Source organism: Stegostoma tigrinum, chromosome 12, assembly GCF_030684315.1.
Source record: "Stegostoma tigrinum isolate sSteTig4 chromosome 12, sSteTig4.hap1, whole genome shotgun sequence".
Taxonomy (NCBI): domain Eukaryota; kingdom Metazoa; phylum Chordata; class Chondrichthyes; order Orectolobiformes; family Stegostomatidae; genus Stegostoma; species Stegostoma tigrinum.
The window spans coordinates 18,278,715-18,305,571 of NC_081365.1; the positions used below are offsets into that span (position 1 = coordinate 18,278,715).

Below are 26,857 nucleotides of genomic sequence, written 5' to 3' on the forward strand. Positions count from 1 at the left end.
AATGCCCATCCAGCTCAAGAGCAATTGCTTCCTTGATCAACACTGCAACTTCTCTCTTCCACTCCTATCCCCTCATCATCTAATCTCATACCTTATAATCAGGCATATTGAGGTGCCAATCCTACCCATCTTCCACCAAATTCTCAGTCTTAGCTCTCATGTCGTACACCCTTATGTCTATCTATACTCAACTCTTCTGTCCTTTTCATCAGGCCCCTCGCATTCACATATATTCATTTGATTTGAGCAACCAAGTGTTGGTCTTGACAATGATACCCACATCCCATTTCAAAATCCTAAACATCCCAAACGGAAAGACAAACAGGAATGGTACAATCCATACTGTGAATAGGAGATGCCAGTGTTGAACTTGGGTGGACAGGTCAAAAATCAAACGACTCCAAGTTATAGCGCAAGTATAGGTTGACTCGATTACCTTTGAATAGGAATGGGATCAGCCTCCTCACCAGGAAGTTTGTTATTGTGATTGGGTCAGTTAAAAACCAGGATCGGCAGGGGGATGCAGTTCAGACATGTAGGTCAGAGGGGAGAAAAGCTGAGATGCAATTAGAAGTTAGAATGCTAGTGAGTGAGTCTGGTAGGCAGAGTTAAGGTATACCAGCCAAAAAAAAATTTAGGAAGGCTAAATGGAATATAATGCAAGAAGTCTAAGGAAAAGAACGGATAAGTCAAGCATAGATAGACATGTGGATATATGATATGATAGCTAAGACCAAGACTTGGCTGAAAGATGGGCAAGATTGGCAGCTCAGCAGAACAAAGTGTGAAGCTGGATGAACACAGCAGGCCAAGCAACATCTCAGGAGCACAAAAGCTGACGTTTTGGGCCTAGACCCTTCATCAGAGAGGGTCTAGGCCCGAAACGTCAGCTTTTGTGCTCTTGAGATGCTGCTGAGCCTGCTGTGTTCATCCAGCTCCACACTTTGTTATCTTGGATTCTCCAGCATCTGCAGTTCCCATTATCTCTTGGCAGCTCAGCATGCCTGATAATAAGATATGCAGATAAGAAATAAAAGAGAGGACGTTGTAATAATGACCAAGAAATCATTTATAGCAGTGAAGAGGGATGTATTTTGGAAAGATCAACAAATGAGGCCATATATGTAGATTAGAAACGCACAAATTGCAAATATGATGCTGAATGTGCAATATGTACCGCAAACATAAAAAAAAGAGAAGTAAATATGCAGTCAAATTTCAGAGAAGTGTGGGAATAATAAGGCAGTATTAGTAGGGGATTTTAGCTACCCAAATATTAACTGAGATAGTTTTAGTGTGCAAGGTGGGGAAGGAGAAAATATCTTATATTGCATCCAGATGAACTTGACAGTTTATTCGTCTATTTTAATTTTTGGCCACTGTGCTGGATCCTAAAGCCAGGCTTTTCTCCCTGCATGTCTTGGGAACTAAATCTTCCTTGATCACCTGGCCTGGCTCACAATACAACCCATATCCCTGCCCCAGGCCAAAACTGGAAAGTACAGACAATCATTTTAAATGTTGGGTTCATAGAGCCAGGATTTTTCCTGGCCCTGCACACATAACACAGGAACAAAAACTGGGGCCAACATCTCCTCAAGATTCTTGGATACTCTTGAACAAAAAAGTGACAATTCGATCTTGAAAAGCTGTCAATAATACTCTTTAGAGGTAAGGAAGATTAGAACTCTGTGGGTTCCACTGCCACCTCACCTAAGGGCAGGGATGCCAATTGCAACAGAACAAATTCAGTGTAGGCCATGTTAAAAGTTGGGAACTTCCTGGAGACTAAATGTGAGAGTGTGTAAAAGAGTGACAGTGTAAACATAACATCAGAACAAAAGAAAAGAAGCAGGAGCAGGCCATTTGCTCCCTCAAGCCTGCTCCACATTCAGCAAGATCACGGCTGATCTGTCCCAAATTCTCTTCTGTGCCAGCTCATGTAAGCCCTTCTAAAACTCATGCCCCACCATCTGCTGTAGTGGAATTGAAACCCAGGTCCGAGTAGCATTACCTGAGTCTCTGGAATACTAGTCCAGTGACAATACCATCACACCTTCGCTTCTAACCAAAAAAAGTGCAAGGGTGAGTCAGTTTATAAGATTGCATTTTAGAGAATACCTGTTTGAAAGCGTGAGTGTTTGAGAGAGTGTGTGTGAGAGAATGTAAGAAAGTATGAATGTGAGAATGAGAGTGAGTGCATGTGTGAGAGAGAGACTGAGTGACAATGAATATGAAAATGACAGTGTGAGAAATGGATGAGAATTGTATGACAAGTGTGTAAGATAGTATGAGAGTTGTGAGCAACTGAGAGAATGAAGGTGAGCTAGTGAATGCATGAGGGAATGTGAGAACATGAGAACGAATGTGTGTGAAAGTAATATGTGAGAGACCACTTACGTGAAAGTGAGGATGTGAGAGTGACAGGGTATGAGAATGACAGACTGAAAGTGAAAGAGTGTTAGAAGTGTGAGTATGTGACAGTGAGAGAGAGAGAGAAGAGTGTGCGTGTGTGTGTGTGTGTGTGTGTGTGTGTGTGTGTGTGTGTGTGTGTGTGTGTGTGTGTGTGTGTGTGTGTGTGTGTACTGAGGAGAAAATATCCTATCACACCACGTGGTATACATTAGCTATTGAGGAAAGCTGGCACACTGTGGCTCTTATATTGAAGGAAAAACTTTCAGAGACACATTTACTCAGCAGAAAATCTACTTCACCAAACAGGAAAAAGGCCAGATGAGGTGCATGTGCAGGAATTGATTACTGTCGCGTGCTCCGTTATAAACAGCTGGAAAAGATTTTCTGGTTAAATAATAATCATATTTCTTTGTTGAACGTGTCGGCCTTTATTCATTGGGTGTATTTTATAAAATCAAAAAGATCTGTAGCAAACTGAGTCAGTCCATTGCACAAACATTGTGGCCCAGATTCTTGTCTGAATTAATGAATAATGTGAGTAAAGACTCGCTCTCCAGTTTATCAAGCTCGGTCACTCCAATCTCTCCCATTAGAATTTCCTTGCCTCAGTTTGAAATTTTGATGCTAAAGGCTGTTGATAGCTTCACATATCTAACCTCCACAATCACCAGCAATGTGTCACTTGATGCTGAAATCAACAGATGCATTAAAAAAAAGGCAGCTGTCATATCCAAGCTGAGTAAGGGAGTGAGGAACAGCAACCTGACTGAGAAACATCAACTGTGAATTCACTAAGCCTGTATCCTCAGCACACTTGGTGGTGAGACTTGGACAATATTTGCTAGGCAAGAGAAAAAGCTGCACAGTTTCCATTTCACTGTCTCCACAGTATCTCTTGGCAGAGCAAAGTCATCAATGAAGGGGTCCTGGAGTGTTAATTCCATTGTTAAGCCAATGACATGTATATTGCCTCAGCCACATTCATCAGATGGATGACAGTTATACACTAAAAGATCTTCTGTATGGTTCATTGGCCATACATTTCTTGAGCATCTGTTTCCTCACTCCAAGGAAACCTACAAACAGACATTATGATGGCAGACATTGACAGTGACAGTTGGAAACAGTTGCTGATGGTCATGACCGCTGGAGGCTGACGGTTTGGCAGGGCACTGACAGGGCATAAACAAAAACTGAGCAGACCAAGCAAAGGACCCAATGAGAATAGAGGGCAGCACACAACTCACACAACTTCCCAATGCAACTAATGTGACAGATACTGCTCTGACAGGGTTGCCCCCTGGACCATATTGGTAACAATTAACACGGAGCTGACCATCACTAATGGTCATTTTATGAAACAGGAAGATAAATAGACGTGTGCAATTGGGCAAGTGTAAAAACAACAAATGAAATACACATAAAATAAAGGAATCCCCACAAAGGAGATTTTAATCTGTATGGCATCTATGAACTGAAAAATTTTATAAACAAAAATACCACTCATTGTAGTCAAACTGTCAACATGTCACTGTATGGATAATGCACAATGTATATCGATTATATTTCATTTCCATTTTTTAATTATTCTTTCATGGGGTGTGGATGTTGCTGGCTCAGCTAGTATTTATTCCTAATCCTATGTACCCTTGAAAAGGTGGTTGGGAGCTGCCTTTTAAATCACTGCAGCCCATGCGGTAATAATACATCCAAATGATTTTTCTGAAGGGAGTCTCAGGCTTTTGACCCGACAACACTCGAGGGATGGTGATCTATTTCCATATCAGGTGTGTAACTTAGAGGGAAATTTGCAGGTGGTTGTGTTCCCTTATATCTGTTGCCCTTATCTTTCAAAACGGTGGAGGTTGTGTGTTTGGGACGTGCTGTCAAAGGAGCCTGAGAAAGTGGCTGCCATGTATCTTGTAGAAGGTGCTTTAGTGTTGCCACTGTGTTTCAATGGTAGAAGAATTGAATGTTAAAAGTAGGCGATGGGGTGCCAATCATGCACACTGCTCTGTCATAAATGGTGTCAAGCTGCTTGACTGTTAGAGATACACTCATTCAAGGCGAGTGGTAGACAGTCAGGAGGTGAGTCACTCACTGCTGAATTTTTAGCCCTTGATTTGCCATTATTTATATAGCTGGTCCAATTCTCAATGGTATTTCATCAGTGGCTAACCTGATGACTCTTAAATGACAACATGATAAGTGAATTCTTGTTTGCACCACAAGAAGGATATAGTTCATAATTCATGTAATTTTATCATTAATTTTCTTTCTGTTGCACATAAAGTAAGGTATTAAATTTTGCTTCAACTACGTATTAAGCATAACATCAGAGTTTAAAAGAAAAAGTCACAAAAATGTGCACAAAACTCATTCGTGTCACAGCCTTTTCATTTTTATTTTCGTCATTATCTCTTCATTTCAACCTCAGAACATTATCACTCACTGTGTAGTGTTGGCACCTTTTTTTTCTATTTTTCACTCTCCCTCTGTGTGAGATGGTCAATTGGAAACTGTGTGAAACTGTGTATAGTTTGCTAAGGTAGTAGAGTTATGATCCCATGCATGGAGAGAGTTAGCTGCTGTCTCCAACAGTAGCTCTCTGCTCCTGAGTGTCATAATACCATGTGAAAGCATAGTGCATTGAAACAGCAATAGGCTTTATCAGACCTCAAGACTGCGTGTGTATCATTTAACTCTAGTGTGAATCATCCACCACAACTACCTGGTCAATCCCTTGTGTCCCGTATTGACTTGATGATTCCAGCTTGAAACTGTACGTTTGGATGGGATTCCTTCCAGTGATTATGCTGAGATACACAGAGCCAGCATTCATTTCAGTTCAACCCTGAGGCCAACCAGTTCCTGAGAACATTCAGTATTGGGAGGTAGGGTTGGCATATAATAGCAGCTCTTGTCAGGTGGCTTTTGACATAGACAGCATGCTTCCAATTTTCAACTTTAATAAAACAAATGCGCATGAGACTAAAAAGAACAATATATATGGCTGAAAATAAGACAATAAGATATGAATGTCGAATTCAGTCCATTGAGTCTGTTCCAACATTCAACCATGGCGAATATACTTCTCAACCAATTCTCATGCCTTCTCCCTGTAACTCTTGATCCCCTCACTAAACAAGAACCTACTGTCTCTGTCTTAAATACACTCAATGACTTGGCCTTCACAGGCTTCTGAGGCACTGTGTTCCACAGAATCACCATCCTCCGGCTGAACTAATTCCTCCTCATCACATTTCTAAAGGGACATCCCTTCACTTTGAGGTTGTGCCCTTGAGGGTCTCTCCTACCAGAGGAAACATCTTCTGTATATCCACTCTGTCCAGGTCTCTCATTGTTCTGTAAGTTTCAATCAGATCCCCCCAAATGCCATTGAGTGCAGACTCAGAGTCCTCAACCACTCCTCATATGACAAGCCCTTCATCCCAAAGATCATTCTTGTAAACCTCCTCTGCACTCCCCCGAGAACCAGCTCAGCCTTTCTTCAACATAGAGACCAATGCAGCTCACAGTAATCCAAATGCAATCTGACCACAGCCTTACATCCCATTAGTAGTACATCTCAGCTTTTGTTTTCTAGCCTTCTTTGACAATCCAAAAGAAACAAAAAATTCTGGAAATATACTATTACTAATGAGAAAACATAAGCAAATATTGTGAGAGGAGGCCCTTTTTTTTAAAAGGCAACTCAATCTGTCTGAGACCAGAAGCATAAACATTGAATGAGCTGAGGCAGGATACAGTGTCCAATTTTTCTCAAAGCTCCAAATCCTTTGTCACCAATATTCCATCCTATTCTTTTCCTGTGATTGGCTGTCTGCTGAAGCTTTCCACCTAAAACATCTGCCAACTTTTCTCTTCGTAGCTGCTAAAACACCTGCAAGGTTTTTCATCCGTGCCCTACCTGGATGAAATATAGGTTATGCTTTCATATTCCTTTAACAAAAGACCATTTCTTCGAATAATGACAGAATGAATGGAATAACTTTAGGTAATTTTAGGTGCCTCTAAATTTCATCCTGGAGCAATGCTTTAATGTTGAAGCTTTAGAAAAACAGCCAACTTTGTAAGCCAGGTATTAATCAGACCAAAATAAAATCAATGAGTTGAAATAAGTGGTTTAATGATTCCATTAAATAGTAGCCAAAGGAATTAAATGAAAATATGCTAAATTACTATATCACCATCAGTAATTTCTAAGATGTAACATACTTTCCCTCAGAAAATGAACAACATTTAGCTTAACCTAGCTATGGTTTCACTTATGAAAACTTGGCTGCGTTCACTTCTGATGGACATTATCCACGGTCAGAAACAATTCACATAAAAAGAAAAGAATTGAACAGCTTGGCAGAGGAACGGCCCAACTCTTAATCAATCTTAGTTTTGAAGGGCTCCAATAACTTTAACAGAGGAAAATATATCAATTCAGAAGGAGACAATTCCTGAATCTCATGGTACTTGCGTGGTTCTTGGCTCAGCACACATGGTTAAGATTTACTGCACAAAATTTCTAATCCAAAAAGGTACATTCTAAACAAAAAGATGGAGCTTTTCCCCCATACAGATTACATAATAATAGTTAGAGTAAATTTATGCAAGTGAAACAATGGTAAAAATGTAGTTCTTGGATTGAACTGACATTTGGGTTTAATATAAATAGAACATAGGGCTGGATTTTCAAAACTGGGCCAGGAACCTAAAACCGATAGAAATGTCAGTACCCAATCTCACATTTGGCTCACATGATGCTATTTTTAAATATTAGTGGTCTAATTGATCTGGAGGGAACTTGGTGCCCAATTAGTGATGCCGAACCTGTCTAAAAGGCAGGAGCTGCCTGCAGAATGCAAGCAACAAGATCGGATTGAGGCCATGATGTGGCTTGCTGCTGCTTTGCAAAGGAGAAGAAGGAAGGCAGCATAAAGGCTTGGGAAATCATCCACACAGCCAAATCAGAGGTAATTGTGCTAGGTTCACCCCAAGATCCCCCAAAGGCTGATCATTTTCCTGTCATCACTTTGAGCTCGAAAGCAGTGCATGAATGTGCATCAGACTGTTTGGATTCGTCTGAATCCTATTTGAAAATTGTAATTCTGACCTTCTTAGCCTGTTGGAAAGCTCTTCACACTGCTCACTTACTGGAGGCCACTGTGATCCTGTTCTCTCGCATGGCCAAATTGAATTGTGTTGGACTGAGGTCCTTTAAGCTATGCCCATAGCCAATCTCAACCCTATCACTGTAGCCCATATGGACAGGATGAGCCATTCCATCCCTTGAGCAGAGAAATTCCCAGATTTCCACAAGGTTTTGCTTGAACTGATTCCTGAAATCTAATGTAAAATGGCCTTGCTGTTTTTGTAAAGTATTTCCAGCATTTTCTGCACATTGTCACATGAAAAAGTAGCTTCATTATTGAAGCTTAAACAAAAATTGCTATCACATCAAGATTGAAGGTAAGTGCACGGGTTTTGGCAAAAGCTTCGGACACTCAATAGTTAGTCCCTTGGGTCAGTCGTTTTTACTTGTTTTGCTGTGATCACATGCTTCACAAGCAATGTTCACATAACTATTTATAGTCCTGGTTGGAAACTTTTTGACAAGGTAATTTTGACTGACTTCTCAATTGATCCAAAACTGCTGCCCTTGCAAAAGGAAGGAAAGGGAGATACCATCTTCTTTTTGCAGATCTGTGCTATTTTGAGGAGAAAATCTTCCAGCAGAACCAAATCCACCATACAGCATTGATTAATCCAAATGAGACTTTGGGAAGATAGGCTAAAGCATAAAAAAACTGAGAAGCAGCAGCAAGCATTTAAGGAGATTTTTCATAGTTCTCATCAAGGATATATTCAGTTGAGAAAGAAGGATGGCCAAGTAAAAATGTTATGGGTGGTATCAAATTTTAAGGAAAGATATACAATAATGCAAAGTGTAATGGTCATCTTGAAGCTGGGAAAGTTTTGGAAGCTAGTAAAGGGTGATTTTTGAAAACAGAAGAAATTTAAGTATGAAAGAAATGATCAAGAGTTTGGAACAAACGCTTTTAGCTGTAACAAGTCTATACAAACGAAGAACATAGCTGATGTAGGCATTTACTTTATTAGGCAAAATAAAACAGCATATTAATAATGGGAATCAAGGGAATAGCAGTGCTTTGAACATATATTTTGCATCTCTCCTTGGTCGAAAGCATAGACAGCATCCTTTGAATAGTAGAAATTCAAAGCGTGAAAAAAAGGGAGGGAGGAATTCAAAACAAGCATGATTATTAGAGAAAAAAGTACCAGAAAAATTAATGAGACGAAAGGCTGACAAATCCTTTGGATCCCATTGTCTGCACCCAATGGTTTTAAAGAAAGTGGCTGATGAGATAGTAGATGCATTGATTGTAATCTTCCAAACTTCCCTCGATTCCGGAAAGATCCCAGCAGTTTGAAAAACTCAGATGTAGTACCACATTTTAAGAAAGGAAGGAATTGGAGGAAACCATAGGCAAGTTATCTACACCCCCTGTCCTTAGTAAAATTCTGAAAAATTGGAAACTGTTGCTACGGCTCTACAGAGTACAGGGGAGTACTAATCCAGGTTATGAGCTGAATTGTTTACAGTAAGGATTGAACCTAGGATCTACTAAATGTAGCGTTCAGTGGCTGAAGTGTTTGGTGTTTGATTATGTGGGTCTGTTAGCTGTTGTTTGCCTACAGTGTATGATTAGTTAAGTCTGGGTGTGGTGACTGAAAAAAATTAAACGGAGGAAAGCAGCTGTAAGCATGAAGCGTTGGATTCGACTCCACGGAGAAGCTGAGGTCTCATTCTTGCATTCCTTCAAGCAGAATCAGGTCCCTGTGGTAGAATGGGTGCGTGTGACAAGGCCCTGGTATCAGAGGCCAGTGGTGCAGACAAATCTCTTCACGGAGGTGGAACTAAAATCCGAGGCAGTTTTACTGGCTCACCATGTGTCCCAGTGTGAGGGCAAAATTCTGCCCCTTGGACCTGCACAGGCAATTTTACCCCCCATTGCCAATTAAAAGGCCACTAGCAAGACCACCATCTAATTAAGAATTGCAGTCTACCTCTCCAGAGCTGCTGGCAAGTCAGTAGCCTTGGCATTGCCACCCACAGCTGATCCTCCACGAGAGAGGCTCTCCATATTGAAGGGCTGGCAGAGAAGTAGTAACATTTCTGTTATTTGATATAATTTATCAGAACCATGGTGGAATGTACATCATTCATCTTATTTAACACAAGCATTGAAAGTGTGTAATGGAGACCTATTATTCATTGTTGTCATAAGGGATGTCTGATCCAAACTTACCACTTTAGTATCAGAATTCAAGATTCAAGACTATACAATTCCATTGTTATTCAGCCATTAATTTCAGCTTTTGACAGACGCTCAGTTCATTCCCAGATTCTACACAGGGCGACGGTATATTTCAGAAACTCATCACTCCTCCTTAAATATAATCATAAGCTACGTGTTTTGACAACATCACTGAATGAGTGATTGAGTGGGCTATGCTTTACAAATTGTTCACTTTTCATGCAGTGTTTTTGAGTGTTTGCTGACACTTTAATCCTATCCAAACTGCAATCCAAGAATGCAGTTCCTGGGAAAAACTGATGTACATTTAACAGAATTAAATACATGGTAAGGTTAGACAGGATATTTTCTGTGGGGCTGGAGGAGATCATCATTCACAAAGACATGCACCTCATTTATTTACAAAGTAAGAAGTAAAAGTAATTGCCTGCCCTGAAGAAGTTACCCTCCTCCCTTCGGAAAAACCTCAGTGGATCTGTCTCCCACTGCACTCCTCTTCACCTACATTCTCCTCTATTCATCTTCTATCCGCCTCCCCCTCTCTCCCTATTTATTTCAGATCCCCCCTCCCCTCCCCCATTTCTGAAGAAGGGTCTAGGCCTGAAACGTTGGCCTTCCTGCTCCTCTGATGCTGCTGGGCCTGCTGTATTCATCCAGCTCTACACCTTGTTATCTGTAATTTTACTGGTTGTATATATTAATACAAATGAAGTTATGCATCACACTGTCAGCTTACAAATGCTTAACAATATCTGAATGAGATTATTTTTGATTATTAATAAAATGGTAGCATTAATCCCCTCAAGATACTGCCATTGATGTCTTACTGCTAGACCTTAGAAAACAGCGCATACGACAGCCCGAAGTTATGATAAACCTTTGTGAAACATTGTTTTGGTCTTAAGTGGAGCATTGTGCCCAATGCTGTGTACGGCACTTTAGGAAAAATATGACAGCATTCGAGAAGTTGCAAAAAAGATTCATGCGAATTGTTTGAGGGTCCGTGATTCCCCTTCCTTCATTTTGTAAGAACACCCACAGTGCTGTCAGGCAATGGGTTGCAGGATTTTGGCTCAGTGACAGCGGAGGAACGACAAAATAGTTTTGAGTCAGGATGGTGAGTGACCTGGAGAGGAACTCGCAGGTGGCAGTGGTGTTCCCCCGCATCTGCTGCCCTTGTCTTTCTAAGGGCTAGAGGTCACAGGTACGGAAGGCCCTGTCTATGGAACTTCTTTGTGTTGCTGCAGCGTACCTTATGGTACCTCCTTCCTGTAATGATCACTGGTGAACTGGATAGGTCTCTATAATGATCGATTGTGGTTTCATGGGCATCACCACTGAGATTGGTTGTCAATTCCAGATTTACGAAATTCATTCAAATTCTTCCACCAGCTGCTGGTGTGATGTTTGAATCTACGTCCCCAGAGGAGGTGATTATTATTGCTTCTCCTTACTTCTTCTACCAACAATGTATAATATCACACTCCTCATTCAATGTGTCATATGTTTGAAAATGTGATTCCATTACTTTAACAAGTGACTGGGAGGGCTGTCTCCAGTTTAGACCAGACAGAGTGTGCTGCACCATTCTAGTGTGCTGTCCTCTGCACGGACAGAGCAGGAAATAGTTATGAGAAGCTGGGGGAATGGATGCAGTCTTTTCAAGAGAGGAAGACAGGACATGGGGAAGGAGGAAATTAACATCATCCAAGACAGAGCTCAGCTTCATCAGGCACTCCAGGTCAGACCTCGTTGAGACCCATTTCTGGAGCAGAACTGGAAACGGTACAATTGATTGACTGGTAATGATTCTTAAATTTGTTTGTCATTGTGGATGCAGATTTCAGTCGCTGTTGGCTTTATTTATGTACCTTTTTACATCCTATGAATAAACCCGCAAGTCTTTGATTTTATTTGCCTGATTCTTTGCCTGAATTTGAAGTTCCCCTGTTGGACAATGAGAAGATGAAGGTCTACAGTGGTCAATGGGTACCAACTTAGAGGGTGCTCAGACAGAATATAGTCAAAGACAAGTGCATGGTGTGCTGGTTAAACAGCACGCAGGGTGAGAGAGTGCAGTGACATTTGCAAGGAAGTTCCAATCATATCAGCTATGTACCTTGGACAGTGTGGTTTTTCTGCTGATATACAATGACGTTGCCAGTGACGGATGATGCTGGTTTGTTAACACTTGTCCAGGTGCACAGCAGCTCTCCAAAGATGCACACGGGATACTGATCTTTTGCCCCAACACGGGTGAGAGCAGGTTTCAAGGTTTCTGTCCCCACAGTGGAGTTCTTGGTGCAGGATATGGAAAGAACCAGGGGTATCCATGACGCATAAGGTACAAGTCAGCCGTCCAGATCCATGGTCAAATAAAAAATCAGGAACAGATAGCCATGGCGGCCAATGTCAGAATTAAGTCTCAAGGAACATGATTTGCAGTACCACATAAAGTTCAATTATCTCGTACAAGGGGTCAAGTTCAATTAACATAATTTAGAAAGCCCTATCCCACTCTAGGAGCTTCAGACACTACTCCCATCACTACACACCTATCACTCAGCTACCAACAATCTCTACCAATCAGGTTAACAACATTCTGTATGAGCATGACCAACATTCATATATATTTCCTCCCCTTTACATGCATAGCACTGCTACACACCTCCAAGCTACATTGAGTAGCATACACACTGCCAGCTCATCAGCCATATAGGCCAGAGTAAGCAAATGCATTGCAAGACACTCTCCAACAATACCAGCTCTTTTGCAGCACAAGGTGGTATGCAACTTGAGGTGGTCAGAGCTTGCCTTGCTCTGTGTGGCCTGTTGGGTCTCTAAGTTATTCTGTATTCTACAGGGTATGTGTATAAATACACCTATGCTTGAGAATAACTGATTTGCCCAGAAGATTCAAAGTTAGAAAATACATCTGCCAATGTAGACTTTTACAACCTGAAAGAATTCTAGAAAGCTTCAAACACTTGTAGGATCATAACAACTGCCAGAAAATATCAAACAACAGATAACCTGTCAGTAACAGTGATCCTTTCAATAGCAGCAGTGTGCGGTCTTTCCTGATGCTGAACGTGTGTTCAGCTGTATGAAGTTAAGAGACAGAATTAAGCCTGAAACTGGTGTCACTGCTGTCTAATTAACATTGTATGCAACAGATCCACTCCCCCATTATTTAGATTAAAGCCCTACCCAAAGCCCTAGCTGGGTGATTTGCCAGGACTCTGGTCCTGACATAATTTAGATATAGCCTGTCCCATCAGAACAACTCGTTCCTTTCCCAGAAATTCCCACAAAGTCCTGAGATAGTCTACATCAGGTCCCTGTAATTTATCCACCTTTATATTTTCTAGAAGCCCTAGCACCTCCTCTTCTGTAATGTGAACTGTTTTCAAACAGTTTATTTCCCTGAGCTCTCTGGCCTCTATTTATTTCTCCACAGTAAAAACTGATGCAGAATATTTATTTAATATCTATCCCGTCACCTGAAGTCCAACGCAAAGATGACTTCTTTGATCTTTAAGGGGCCATATTCTCTCTCTGGTTACTGTCTTGCCCTTAACATACTTTTACAATCTCTTTCAATTATCGATTTCGACTTTATTTGCCAAAGCTATCGCATACGCTTTCTTTGATAACAAAGTGCGTAGCTGGATGAACACAGCGGGCCAAGCAGCATCTCAGGAGTCAGAGATAATGGGAACTGCTGAGATGCTGCTTGGCCTGCTGTGTTCATCCAGCTCCACACTTTGTTATCTTGGACTCTCCAGCATCTGCAGTTCGCATTATCTCTGATCACAATTTTAACCTCACTGCGAAGCCTCTTCCAGGGATGCCTAACCTCCTCCCTCCGGACCAACCTCAGGGAATCTCTATCCATCTTCGGTCCGCCTCCCCCACTCTCCCTATTTATTTCAGAACCCTCTCCCCATCCCCCTCTCTGATGAAGGGTCTAGGCCCAAAACATCAGCTTTTGTGCTCCTGAAATGCTGCTTGACCTGTGTTCATCCGGCTCTACACTTTGTTATCTTGGATTCTCCAGCATACACTGTCTTTGCCTTCCTGATCTCCCTCTTAAGACTGCCCTTACACCCTTTCTCTTGTTCAAGCAATTCATTTGATCCAAGTTGTCTATATCTAATAAATGATTCTTTTTTATTCTTGACTAGAACCTCAGTATCTTTTTTTGTCCATTGTTTTCTAACCCTACCAGCCTTACCTTTCACGCTAACAGCAACATAATGACTTTAGTTCAGGTACATAATTCCTTGAAGTTTGCATCATATACAACCAGGATGGTTAAGAAGGCATTTAGCACACTTGCCTTCATTGCTCAGACCTTTGAGTATAGGAGTTGGGACATTATATTGAGGTCATACAGGTTAGTGAGGCTTCTTCTAGAATACTGTGTATAGCTCCAGTCTCCTTGCTATTGGAAGAATATTATTAAGCTGGAGAGGGTTCAGAAGAGATTTACCTGGGTGTTGTAAGGAGAGGTTTGGATTGGCTGGGACTTCTGTCACTGGAGCGTAGGAGATTGAGGTGTGGACTTATGCAGGTTTAAAAAATAATGAAGGCTACAGATATGGTGAATGGCAGGTGTCTTTTCCCGAGGGTGGGGGATTTCAAGAATACGGGGCATATTTTTATGGTTAGTGGAAAAAGATTTTAGAAAGACACGTGGTCTTGTTTTTTGGACAGAGACTGGTTCTTGTGTGGAATGAACTTCCAGAGGAAGTGGTAGATGCAGGTCCAGTTACAACGTTTAGCAGGCGTTTAGATAAGTGCACGAATAAGAAATGTTTGGAGGAATATGAGTTAAGTACAGGCCGGTGGGACTAATTTAGTTTAGGATTATGGGTGGCATGGACTGGTTGGACTGAAGGGTCTGTTTCGGTGTTGTATGACTTTATAAATATAACTGATGCCAATGTCCATGATTTGAACCAGTTCCTTCCACACCAATCTTTGAACCTTGTATTTATCTCTTTAATTTTGATGACCCTGTGCAATTAGCTCTTGGCCCAAGTAGTATATCTTCAGTACAGCCTCTCTCAAATTGCAACATGTGCAGTTTTACTGATTATCTCTAATATTTACTTCCAACCAAATGCTTACTCATATGCAGGAGTGAAAGGCAGCTGTTACAATAATGAGAAATGTGCATGTTGCTATTGTTGGCAATCAAACTGACTGATCCAGCTAGATATTGTCATACTACGTGGTTTCCATTGCACACTTAAACAGTTATTGAACTGGCCGGAGTTGCGGAAGATGAAAAAAAAAAGCATGTAAAATGCAATGGGCAGCAACACAAAATAAATTCTGAAGTGAATTGAATAGTTGGAGCAGGATGAATGTTTCGAAGCTAGGTGTCATGAATTGGCTCACCCTGGGTTTTGCAGTTGCTATGAGGCTACACACACATTCCTTTACAAAATTAAATCATTATGAAATTATTGCCTAACTATAGATCCAAGCAATCCTCATCATAACTTTATGCAATGCATTCAGTCCGAAGAAAAATGCAAGCCCTTAATTTGTCCTAAATAATTTGTTTCTGTTTTCACTGAATTGTGAATGATTTTTCACTGTATGGAAAGCAGAAACCAGTAGAAGTTTCCTTTTCCTCTCCTCAATCCCCCAGCTCACTCCCCACCCTAACCACCCAGCCCCCCTGCACACTGCAGAATTAAGAGAACTTGAACAGTAAAGGATAACAGTTTTTACCTTTTATTGTGAGTGTGGCTGAGAGGAGCAGACAGCTGTAGTTAGTTGGACATCTGGAGTACAGAGCGAGCTGACTGGGCAAATGAGAATGTGTGCATGTGTCTGTCACATCTTGGCAATGACACTTCCAATCCGCCCCCACCACCCCCATCCACCCACAAACAACAACTCCCATCCCATAAAGCCGGGAGGATCTGTACAATGTCTGTTCATATTTTTCTCACATGTATGTAGGTTGGTTAGATTGGGGAACGTGACTAGACCACTTATCCTTTCCCCCAAGTACACCTAGTATAATCTGCGCAGTGCCACAATATTCCAAACTAATAGAGAAGAGTTGCATTTTAAACAAATTCTGACCTTTCCTCTGTCTGCATCTCCACCAAGCCCTAAAGCAAAGTGGTTCCAGGAACAGACCCTGGCATTAACTGGCTGTGCACGTTTAGTCCATTCAACCTTCGAAAACACAGGTCTTGTGGGTTTCTGTTGCAACATTTTTAAATAATTATAGTATGTGGTTCATTATATGTACCTTTCCTTAAAACTAGCATTACAAACCACTAGTTAGGAATCTTAAAACCTCTCTGGGTGGAAACTGTGTTACACCCACAGAAAACACATTATTTTCCAGTTGCAAAACACGGACGACTGTGAAAATTATACATATTTTTGGAGTATTGAGTTTCTTTTTACTTTATTTATTTGTTTCTTTTTTAAATTTAGGTGATCAAGAGCAAAACAAAATGCATTTAATCCAGTTCAGTAATCATTTCAGAGGTGGGGAAGTGAGGGAGATGGGGGTGGTTGTGTCTTGCTTAGCAGTTTAATGTACTGTACCAAACAGATCTGAGGGGAACAAGGAGAGGCTGTACGGGTCAGTCTTAGGCAGTGATTATATCAAGGAACTGGAGGGGGTCAGCCATTGGAGTAGAGAAGTTGGATGAGTCAGTATCTGTCAGTGAAAGGTTTTGGACATTATATGCCTATTTCAAAGAAAAAAGCCAAGCTTGAGCTTCAACAAAACCTTTGCATAAAGAATGTACTTGTTAGATTAATTGTAGTCAGTGCTGCTTGTGGCCCAGGCTGCTGAGGGTGGGAAATGTAAGTGTTAGCCGGATGAAATGGAACTTGTGTAAGTTTATAACTGAAGGAACCAATAACAGGAAACAATGCAGATAATTGCGGACGAAAGGAATTAAAGCCTGCCAATTGATAAGAGGTTCTTGAACATTTGATAACTAAACTGCAGATTTAGGAAAGGAAACCTGTAAAACAGATCATTGTAAAAGAGTTTGTGGGAGTGCCAGGGTCAACATCAAAACAAGAAGGGAACAAAATCTTCGATTTCTCCTTAAGATTGGATCAATTTGCTCTTCTGAGCTATTCCAGCGAGGAAGGTAAGACCCTCATGAAAAGTTGCAACTTCCTAGTATAAAGAATCATCCAACAAATCTAATAAATACCTTCAAAGTTTGAGAATAAGTACAGTGTCATGAATTCTGAATTTCAGACAAACTGAACGTGAGTAAAGTAATGCCCTGTTACAGATTGTGCCGGAGAAACTGTAGGCTATCAGTCATTGATGTACTAAATTACAACGATGCACACAGCTAACACCCCAATGTATTGCAGCATGATGCCTGGCTATCAACAATCTCTCAAATTTTCATTCTGGCTCCTGAGTTCTGTGCATGGCAGCAACATCTGGAACCAGAAGTTGATGGCATGATCAGCATGTCAATGCCGATCATAATGAGTGAAACCTTGGAGCTCAGAGGGAACGTTGTTGGTACCAAACATTTATCATAGAGTCACAGAGGTCATAGAGGACTACAGCAGAAAAAAAGCCCCTTTGGCCTCATGCATCCACATCAGTCAAATACAAACACCCAATTTTGTTCTAATCCTATTTTCCAGCACATGACCCATAGCCTTGTATGCATTGGCATCACAAATGTATCTAGTGGCATATAGCATGGAAACAGACCTTCGGTAATAATACCAAACAAAACTATTTCCACCTGCATGTGCTTGACCCATACCCTTCTAAACCTTTCCTATCCATGCAATTGTCCAAAGAACTTTTGAATGTTGTAACTATACCTGCATCACCACTTCCTCTGGAAATTCATACCACACAAAAGCCACTCTGTAAGAAAATTACCTCTCATGTCTTTTTCACATCTTTCTCTTCTCAACTTAAAAATATGTCCCCTAGTTTTGAATCCCCCACCCAAGGAAAAAGACATGAGCCATTCATCTTACCTATACCACTCATGATTTTAGAAACATAGAACACAGAACCGTACAGCACAGTGCAGGCCCTTTGGCCCAAGATGTTGCGCCAAACTTTTACCCAAAAACCTTATACTATCATCTATATGCCTATCTAATAGTCACTTAAATGCCCCTAATGAGGCCAACGCTACTACCCTCTCTGGTAATGCATTACACTCCCCTTCCACTGTCTGAGTAAACAGCCTACCTCTGATGTGTCCCCGATATCTACACTCTTTCATTTTAAAACTATGTCCCCTCTGATAGCTACCTCCACCTGAGGAAAGTCTCTGGCTGTCTACTCTACCTATACCTCTGATCATTTTGTACACAGCTATCAAGTCACCTCTCATCCTTCATCATTCTAAAGAAAAATGCGGTAGCTCTCTCAACCTTTCCTCGTAAGACCTTCCCTCCATTCCAGGCAACTTCCTGGTAAATCTCCTCTGCACCTTTTCTCACACTTCCACATCTTTCCTGTAATGAGGTGACCAGAACTGGACACAGTACTCCAGATGTGGCCGAACCAGGCTTTTGTATAGCTGGAGCATAACATCATGGCTCTTGAACTCAATCCCTCTACTAATGAAAGCTAACACACCATAACCCTTCTTAACAACTCTATCCACCTGGGTGACAGCTTTCAGGGAACTGTGAACATGAGCCCTAAGATCTCTCTGCTCCTCCACACTGCCAAGAATCTTTCCGTTAACCCTGTGTTCTGCTTTCAAGTCTGTCCTTCCAAAATGAAACACCTCACACTTTTCAGGGTTAAACTCCATCTGCCACTTCTCAGCCCAGCTCTGCATCCTATCAATGTCCCTTTGTAACCTAGAACAGCCCTCCGCATTGTTCACAACGTGACCCACCTTTGTATCATCCACAAACTTGCTAATCCACCCTTCCACTCCTTCCTCCAAATCATTTACAAAAATCACAATTAGAAAAGGACCCAGAACAGATCCTTATGGTACAGCACTCGTAACTGAGCACCATGTTGATTTTATAAACTTGTAAGGACTAAATACTGTGAGGGTTCCTTCTCTACCACCCTTACATTGAGTTCCAGATTCTCATCACTCTCTGGGTGAGAATTGTTTTCCCTCATGTCCCCACTAAACCCACTGCCCCTCACCTTAAATCCCCCTGGTGATTCTTCCTTCCATCAAGGGGAAAGCTTTCTTCCTGTCTATGCTACCCATGCCCCTCATAATTTTATATGCCTCAATCTTTTCCATCTTAATCCCCTCTGTTCTCAGAAAAACAACCCCAATCTATCCAATCGCTCTTCCTCACTGAAACTCCAGCCTGGTAATGCCCTGGTAAATCTCCAGTACAATCCCATTCCTCCCATACACTGGTTGGGAGAAAGTATTGCCACTAATCCTCCTTCCTATTTTAGTCTGAGGGGCTATTCAGTAGTCTGTGGTGGAAGATGGACCACAAATATGTCTCAGCCAAGAAACTCTAGTCCTTCATACAAGATGTTGTTCACTACATTAAAAGTAATTAGATACAGGTTATATTAATTCCAATGCATATTAATTATTATTAACAGGAGGTCAAAAAGACACATGTGGCTCTATTAGGAGATCACGCTAGAATCCAGCCAAATCTTCAGCCAGAGGCTGTGTAACGTCATCAGACTGAGCAGGACTCAGCGTAACTGGAACATTAACTCTTTCAAAACCATTACCTTATCGAACAATAGGATAAATGAGATGGAAAAGTTGTTGGAAGAATTGACTGATTGTCTTGACAGAAGAAGTAGGTACTGGAGTAGAAATGATGCAACCTGAGAACAGGGTAGAAGGAATGGTCCCTAAACTGAAGTCAGTAAGTCAGCACAGGGGACATGAAACGCAGATACAAACGTCAGACTGCTGAAGCCCAGGAAGGAAGGCTGAATCAAGTTACAAGGAAATTAGGGCTGAGGAATGGAATTGCAACTTTTGCAGATTTTGTTTTAGGCATTTTTAATAACTTGCCATTCGTTGCTGCCATGAAGGTTGCTAAATAATTCTGAGTGGAGTAGGCCAGCATCGTTGAAATGACTAATAGAAGTTCTCAGCAGTTTGTTGTTTTCATTGGAAAAGCTCATTGAAAGCCATCCACAAATTCTGAACACTAGCCAATTATTTAAAGTTTAACACTGGCTGGTGGCTTATTTTGTGTACACTGTGTTAATATATCATGGAAACCAGTCATTAAGCGAAGGGAAAACACGTCTGCATATAAAGGAAGGGGAAGTCGGAGAAAAAGTCTTCTCCAAAGCGGCCTGTGCATTTCCTGTAGCTTCGATTAAGGACAAGGGAACAAACCCATCACAGGAAAATGTGAAATAATAATTGTAAAAAGTTTAAATTTAATTTAAACACGCACATTTCCAGCTTTGTAAGAGATGTGTGACAGGGCAGACAAGCAATCCATTATTATGAGGTGGGCCATTAACTGAAACGTCCAAGAAGCCTGCTTTTCTGCAATTTTTAATTTTACCTCATGTCAGCAGGTTTCCGAATTTGGGGAATCTGACAGGTAAGAAGAAGCAAGAAGGGCTGGAACCATTTCTACAGAATCACAGAATAATTACGGTGCAGAAGCAGGCCGTTCAGCCCACTGTGCCTGCACAGGCCCTTCCTGCTTTTTTCCAGAACAGCCTGTAGACCAACAGGAATGGGAGTATTTCTTCCGACTCTAGCCAACAAACTGTAGGGGTGGAGGCTGCTGACACAGCCCAGCTTCCATGAGGGCAGCTCAAAGTGGAAAAACCCTAGAAAGCGTCAAAAATTAATAAAGCAGATGGACCAGGCTGGTAAGTCACTGAATAAGGTAGAAGCCCATCCATACTCACAACCCCCTCTCTGGTTGAAGGGGCCTTTAATTCCAATGGCCACTCAGCCTGCCACAGCAAGGCCATCTCCGTAGAATTTCACACCTGGTGAGGAACTACTGCTTCACTGGCAAAAGGCTGGCACAATGTGAAAAGTCACCCAAAATAGGAGCTTTAATTGCTTAAGCTACCTGATTGAGTCCATTGAACGGGCAGCTGATTCATATGCTTGCCAAGCCTCAGAAACCATCCCAAGAGGCATGAAAGTTTTGGGGAACTATTCATGCCATTTGCTGGGACCTCCCATCTCCTATCCCACTGTCCAAGGCCCATAAATGTCTGGATTAGCATACGCAAATCATGTAACGTTTTAAAGGTAATGTTTGTTTTCAAATGTACAGCTGGGTCAGGAAGAAGGAGTTTTAGTACCAGTACCGTTATATTTCTTGGCCTGACCTTCACAGTTCATTCAGTCCATTTCCAGCCATAATTTTGAAAAAAAAGAAAAAAAAGTTCTATCTGTCTGGCCATTGTATTCAGAGGCTTGAATTAAAATGCCACAGAAAACCACTGGAATGAACTGGGAGCAAGCTGGGACTTTCTGAAAACTTTCACAGATCTGGTTTTCATCGAAGTAGGGTTGAGTGTATTTCAAGTTCTGGAATTAATTATACAACTGACTGAATAGTTTGACAAGTGCGATATTAAAGTGAAATACAATCTGGTCCTCTGAAGGGTGCTTTAATTCTTATTTTAATGGCCCAACGCCAGCCAGTTCCCCTCCAACCTGCCTCCATGGCCTGCCCCTCCCCCTCTCACACCAGCTGCAGTGATACTCCCCACTATTGAACATTAACTGGGCTACAGGTGTGAACATTTAATGGAGGGCTAATTATATTAAACAGAGAAGTTCAAACAAGAAGAGTACTAAAACCATTGCAATTATCTTTCTCTTTGCACAACATTACATTTTATTTCTGCATTTTCCACAAATATAGGCCTCACTACCTCGAACACTTGGGGCAACAGGTGTGTGAGAGCATATAACATTCTCAGGCCCTCGCAAGTCAGCGTGGCATGTGCATCTCCAGTTCCCTCATCATTGTTGCTTCTCAGTCCATGAGTGGCCTGAAGTGGCCACTTCCTGAGAACAATTTTTTCTTGGTGGTAAAAGTACGAAGTTATATCATAAACCTGTTACAATCAGCTAAAGTGACTTCTTTCAATGGCTCATTTGAAAGATGCAGTGTCCTGAACACTACCAACAAAGAGTCCCTTTGCCTTGATATCAGAATCTATGGTGTTTGTAAATCTTAGGTGGAGTTGCAGTGAAGAATTTCACAAAGACAGCAGGACTCAGCATTAACAATTGTCAGCTGATTTGAGGTAACAGAGAGCTGCAGTCACCAGAAAAAGAGGAGAAAGAATAAGATTTGATAGAAAAAAACTACCAAATCAAACAAAATTAGTTCAAAAAACTCCACATGGAATGCAGTCATTCATATACTTGTGAGATCTAATGCAGCATTCTTTAATCTTGTTCCAGAGAATCACTTATAGTAATAGAATTTGAATGACAGTGCTAACTGTACACTTTCTGCATTATTGTTTCATGTCTTTGCATGTTGTTCTCATTTGTAAATTGTAACTAATTTTAAAAGTTTTAACAGTCGGAATCTCAGGTTTATTTTTGTTTCAACTATTTTCTTCTTGCCTGAATGCTTGACCAATATCATCTACATACAATACCTTCTGAAGTTGTCCATGTGCAGGCTCTGTTTCCAATTAAAAGACTCAGACAAGAGTATGTGGCACATGAGAGAATGCAACAAGTCTGGTTAAAGTGTCACACAATGCAGTAGAGAAATAGCAGCAACCAGAACAGGCGAAGATTATTATCAGGTGTCAGTAGAAAGGAGATAGATAGATTTGTGCAGAGACGAAGTAGATCATTCAGTTTGTTTTGACCGTGTTGTATCTTTTCTGTATATGATTGCCCTGCAGTTTCCTCAGTGCCTTGCATTTTTGTTTTGTCCCCACCAAACATTTATTCAATTCATTTCTGAAAATTATCATTGAATCTGCTTCTACTATTCATTCAGGCAGTGCATTATGGATCAGAGCAACTTGCCACATGTTTATTGAATCATAGAACCTCTACACATGGCTCATCAACTCTGCACTGACCCTCCGAAGAGCATCCCACCTAGACCCTCCCACTTACCGTATCCCTGTAACCCTGCATTTCCCATGGGTAATCCACCTAGCCCTGCACAAACTTAGACACAATGGCGCAATTTAGCATGGTCAATCCAAATAGCCTGGATGTCTTAGGACTGTGCAAGAAAACCAGAGCACCCAGAGGAAGACTACATTAACATGGAGAAAATGTGCAAACTCAACACAGATAGTCACCCAAGGCTGGAATCGAATCTGGGTCCCTGGCGGAAGGCAGCAGTGCTAACCACTGAGCCACCGTGGTCATTGGAAAAAAAAGCTCCTCGTCCCTCACCTGGTTCTTTTACTAATTATCTTACATCTATCTCTGCTGGATACTGACATTCCTGCCAGTTTCTCCTTATCCTCTGTCTGAAGAGGTTTTCCTAAGTTGGAGCAGGACGAATGGGAAGAAAAAAAAGAAGAATAGACAGAGATGGAATGCAATGGGGAAAGAAAGGGGTCATGTCAGATAGAGAAAGTGTGAATGAATGAGGAAGAGAGCAAGAAGAGGAAGGGAGGAGGAAAGTCTTCTAGAAAGGTAGGCAATGGCAGAGAAGGGGGAGAGAAAATGGAAATATAACAGAGGAAAGGGTGGATGGAGTGTTGTTTGTAAAAGAAATGGTGTGGATAATAGGGTGAGCGATTGAGAGAGCAAATATAAAATAAAAGGGAATTCAAAGTGAAGAAGAATGCTGAAAGAGCTTAATAAGTCTTAAACGTAAAACAAAAAATCATTGAAAATTAATGCATGTATTTTTAGCTGTTGTCCTCTGCCCTGTTCTAACTTTTAGCGAGCCAGATCTTGCTACCCTCACACTGCCAAAAACCCATTAAATCAATTTAATAATGTAAGTCTAACTACTCAGTGTACAATGTTTAAAAAAGGCATTACGTGTGGAGTATAGCTGCTGCTTAAAGAAAACCATTTGCCCCATTCTTTCACTGCACGCATGCATGCAAAGACACATATGTCCATTTAATCTGAAGTCAATCACCACACAGGTCAAGATCAGTTTGCCAAGAAGAACCTTGCTTGCATCAGGGGCTATTCTAATCCATAGTTTACTTTTCCACTTTAAAATTCTAGACCTGACACTTGGAAACCACATGCTTCAAACTGCAGAAGCACAGTCATTTTTTAAAAACATGAAGCCAAATATTTAGCAATCAGAACTCTTTTTCATGCAGTCCAAGCTTTCTTGCCAGTTCTGTCTGTGCGTTGCAGTAGAGAAAAAAAATATCATCAATGCAATAGAAGAAAGCATGAAATTATAAAAGGCTAATTGTCCTACCACGTTCTCTCCTCACTGATCTAAAGATCATTAGCAATCTATCTGATCTCTAACACTCTTGAAATCCTGAGAAGCTTCTCTGCATAAACACTGATTTCCAAAGCCAAACTCCAAAATTCTCTTCATCTTTATATCTCTACTATCAATCTCTAAACTCATGCTCCTGCCCTGCCTCAAAAGACAGGAACTAACATAACTTGTGCATATCCTGTTACCTCACATAACAACTGTTCTTAGGATCTAACAGCTTTACCTGATGTTCGGTTGCTTTCTAATTAATTAAAGGACCTTCCTTTTCCTGGTGACCTGCTCTGTTTAACCTGCCTACAATAATAATTTTATGATTCACAAGGATTCAACTCGCCATGAATCACATAAATTTATAAAATGATGCAAAAGCAATAAGTTGTATGTGAAAAGAATTAGCCATGCTGACTGCTCTGCATGGAACACAAAATTCCTTAATAGTCTACAAATGCCAAGTACTATCACATGAATGCTTAGCCCATTCTTATTACATTTCCCTGTCACTCTTTCATGGGAACTCGACGGGCTAATTCCAAAATTCTGAATCCTTCAATCTGCCTGGAACACATCCACCCAGTTTTAACAGAGATGGGTTAGGAAGCGGCCAGCATTTCCATATGTTAATGAAGCTGCACTCTATAGAAAAATTGAGCAGCTGAAAGATGGCAAAAATGTTGGATCCAATATTAAGGTGCCTTTCCCACAGAGGTGTAGAGGAAGATTGGACTTTCTCTGAAATATAACCATGTTATTGTAGAACTGAGGTTTGTACACGGGAGGTGCAGTAATAATCTCCAAGATTACCAGGCCAAATTCTAATTTAAGGGGTTTAGTTTCAGCAATGTTCCAGAGGTTATACAAACAGCATTGAAGTTGTCTATGAGTCACTCCTTTGCCCATTATATTTAGTTATAATTTAAATGGTGGGGTTGGAAGGGATGATTGTATATCATTTTTAATCTCTTTAGGGGAGGGTTGCATACCAGTGATAGAAGTTATGTTGTGCATCCTTCGTGAACCTAGGACAGTGCCTTCGCTGAAGGATTAGCAATGTTGCCAGATTTTAGTACATGTCTGGCGTTAAATAGAAATAAGTTTCTCTTGCTGGAAAATTGCTCGTGTTTTGATCCTCTTTCATAACTTGTACCAAGAAGCAGCAGCATTTTACATCCCAAACATTGCTCACCGTCCATTTTATTTGTTGCTGGAATTTGGGAGTCACTGGCTGGCCAACATTTATTGCCCGACTGTGGCTTGACTTGGGAAGGTTTTGGTGAGCTGTCTTCTTGAACTGCTACAATCTTTTTTGGTCTGGGTCCATAACTGAATGCTCATACTTTCTTGTGTATTATGGTTATGCTAACAATGATGTTGAGGGCTACAAAATTAAAGCAAATAGATGGAGAGATGGAAAGAGGATCTAATTAATGGTGGAACAAGCTTCTAGGGATGAATGACCTACTTCTGTTCCTTTTGTTTTAAATGTTCTATCACCTTGATAAGGAAGCCTTTGGTTAATGAAGATTGTCAATAAAAGCCCATTTCCTAAGACTACAATCTGAAGCTACACTTACGAAATTGAGCCAATTAACAGCAGTGATTCTCACTCTTTTTGTACCTCAGTGGAAACTCTTCATCTCTTGTTTCTGCCTCTGTGTAGCTGCGATCACTTGTCACAGACTCTTAATTGCTTGAACTCAGAAATGGCCACAGCCTGCTCATAAACTAAAACTATTGAGTGCCCATTTTGATTTGGCAGTAAGTATGTTATCTGCAAAACTCTACTCTTTATTTCATATTTAATTTGCCCAACTTCCTCCCTCCTGTCTTAAAAGATTAAGCAGCTCAGCCGCAACATCATTTTACATTGATATAGTTTCATTAACAGAATAAAACATCTCCAGGCTACTTCACTAAAGCATCATCAAACAGCACTGAGGGTATGTTGCTTAGCCTTTGACGCTTCATCAAGCAGCCTTCCTTCGTTTATGGAGTCTATACAGTAAATCTCAATAGAACACACCACCTCAGCTATCTGATTCTATCAGTCTCATACACGTACATACAGAGACCTTATAGGACCAAACGCAGAGACACACTCACATAGACAAACTCACATGCACACACACTATCCAGTAAAGTCAGAGAGAGTAGACAGAGATCAGAAGCAGAAATCTTCATAGTATCTCATCACAACGTAGGGGTGTTTATCGAACACAACTTTAACAGCAAACTAAGTTACGTTAGTTGAGGTGTGTAGATCTTAAGGGTTAAAAATAAAGTTTTCACAGTTAGTGTGGGTCTCACTTCTGCAACCACCAACTAATCCAGCCAAGCACATAAATAACTATAATCCCTGACTCTCTTCTTGGTTCTAGTTAGGTTTCGGCCTTGGCTTAGTTGATGCAATGCTCATATCTGAATCAGAAAGATGCAAGCTCAAGTTCCGCTTGGGCGCAATAATCGAGGTTAGTACTCAAGAGCAGTACTGTAGGAGTGCTGCATGGTCAGAGATGCTGCCTTTTGAATTTGATATTAACCATAGTTCCCTTTCAGGCAGACATAAGAGATCCAAGGGCAATATTTCAAAGAACAACAAGGGAGTTAATCCTGATGCACCAGTCATTATTTATTCTTGTTAATATGAAATTCATATAATCTGGTCATTATCACATTTCTGTTTGTGGAGTTTG

General features: G+C 41.0%; 1 protein-coding gene across 5 annotated transcripts in view; it reads right to left on the bottom strand.

Moving 5' to 3' along the window:
* Positions 1-26,857, bottom strand: part of erg (ETS transcription factor ERG) — a 273,819-nt gene that overhangs the window by 174,149 nt on the left and 72,813 nt on the right. The gene's annotated exons all lie outside the window — the stretch shown is intronic.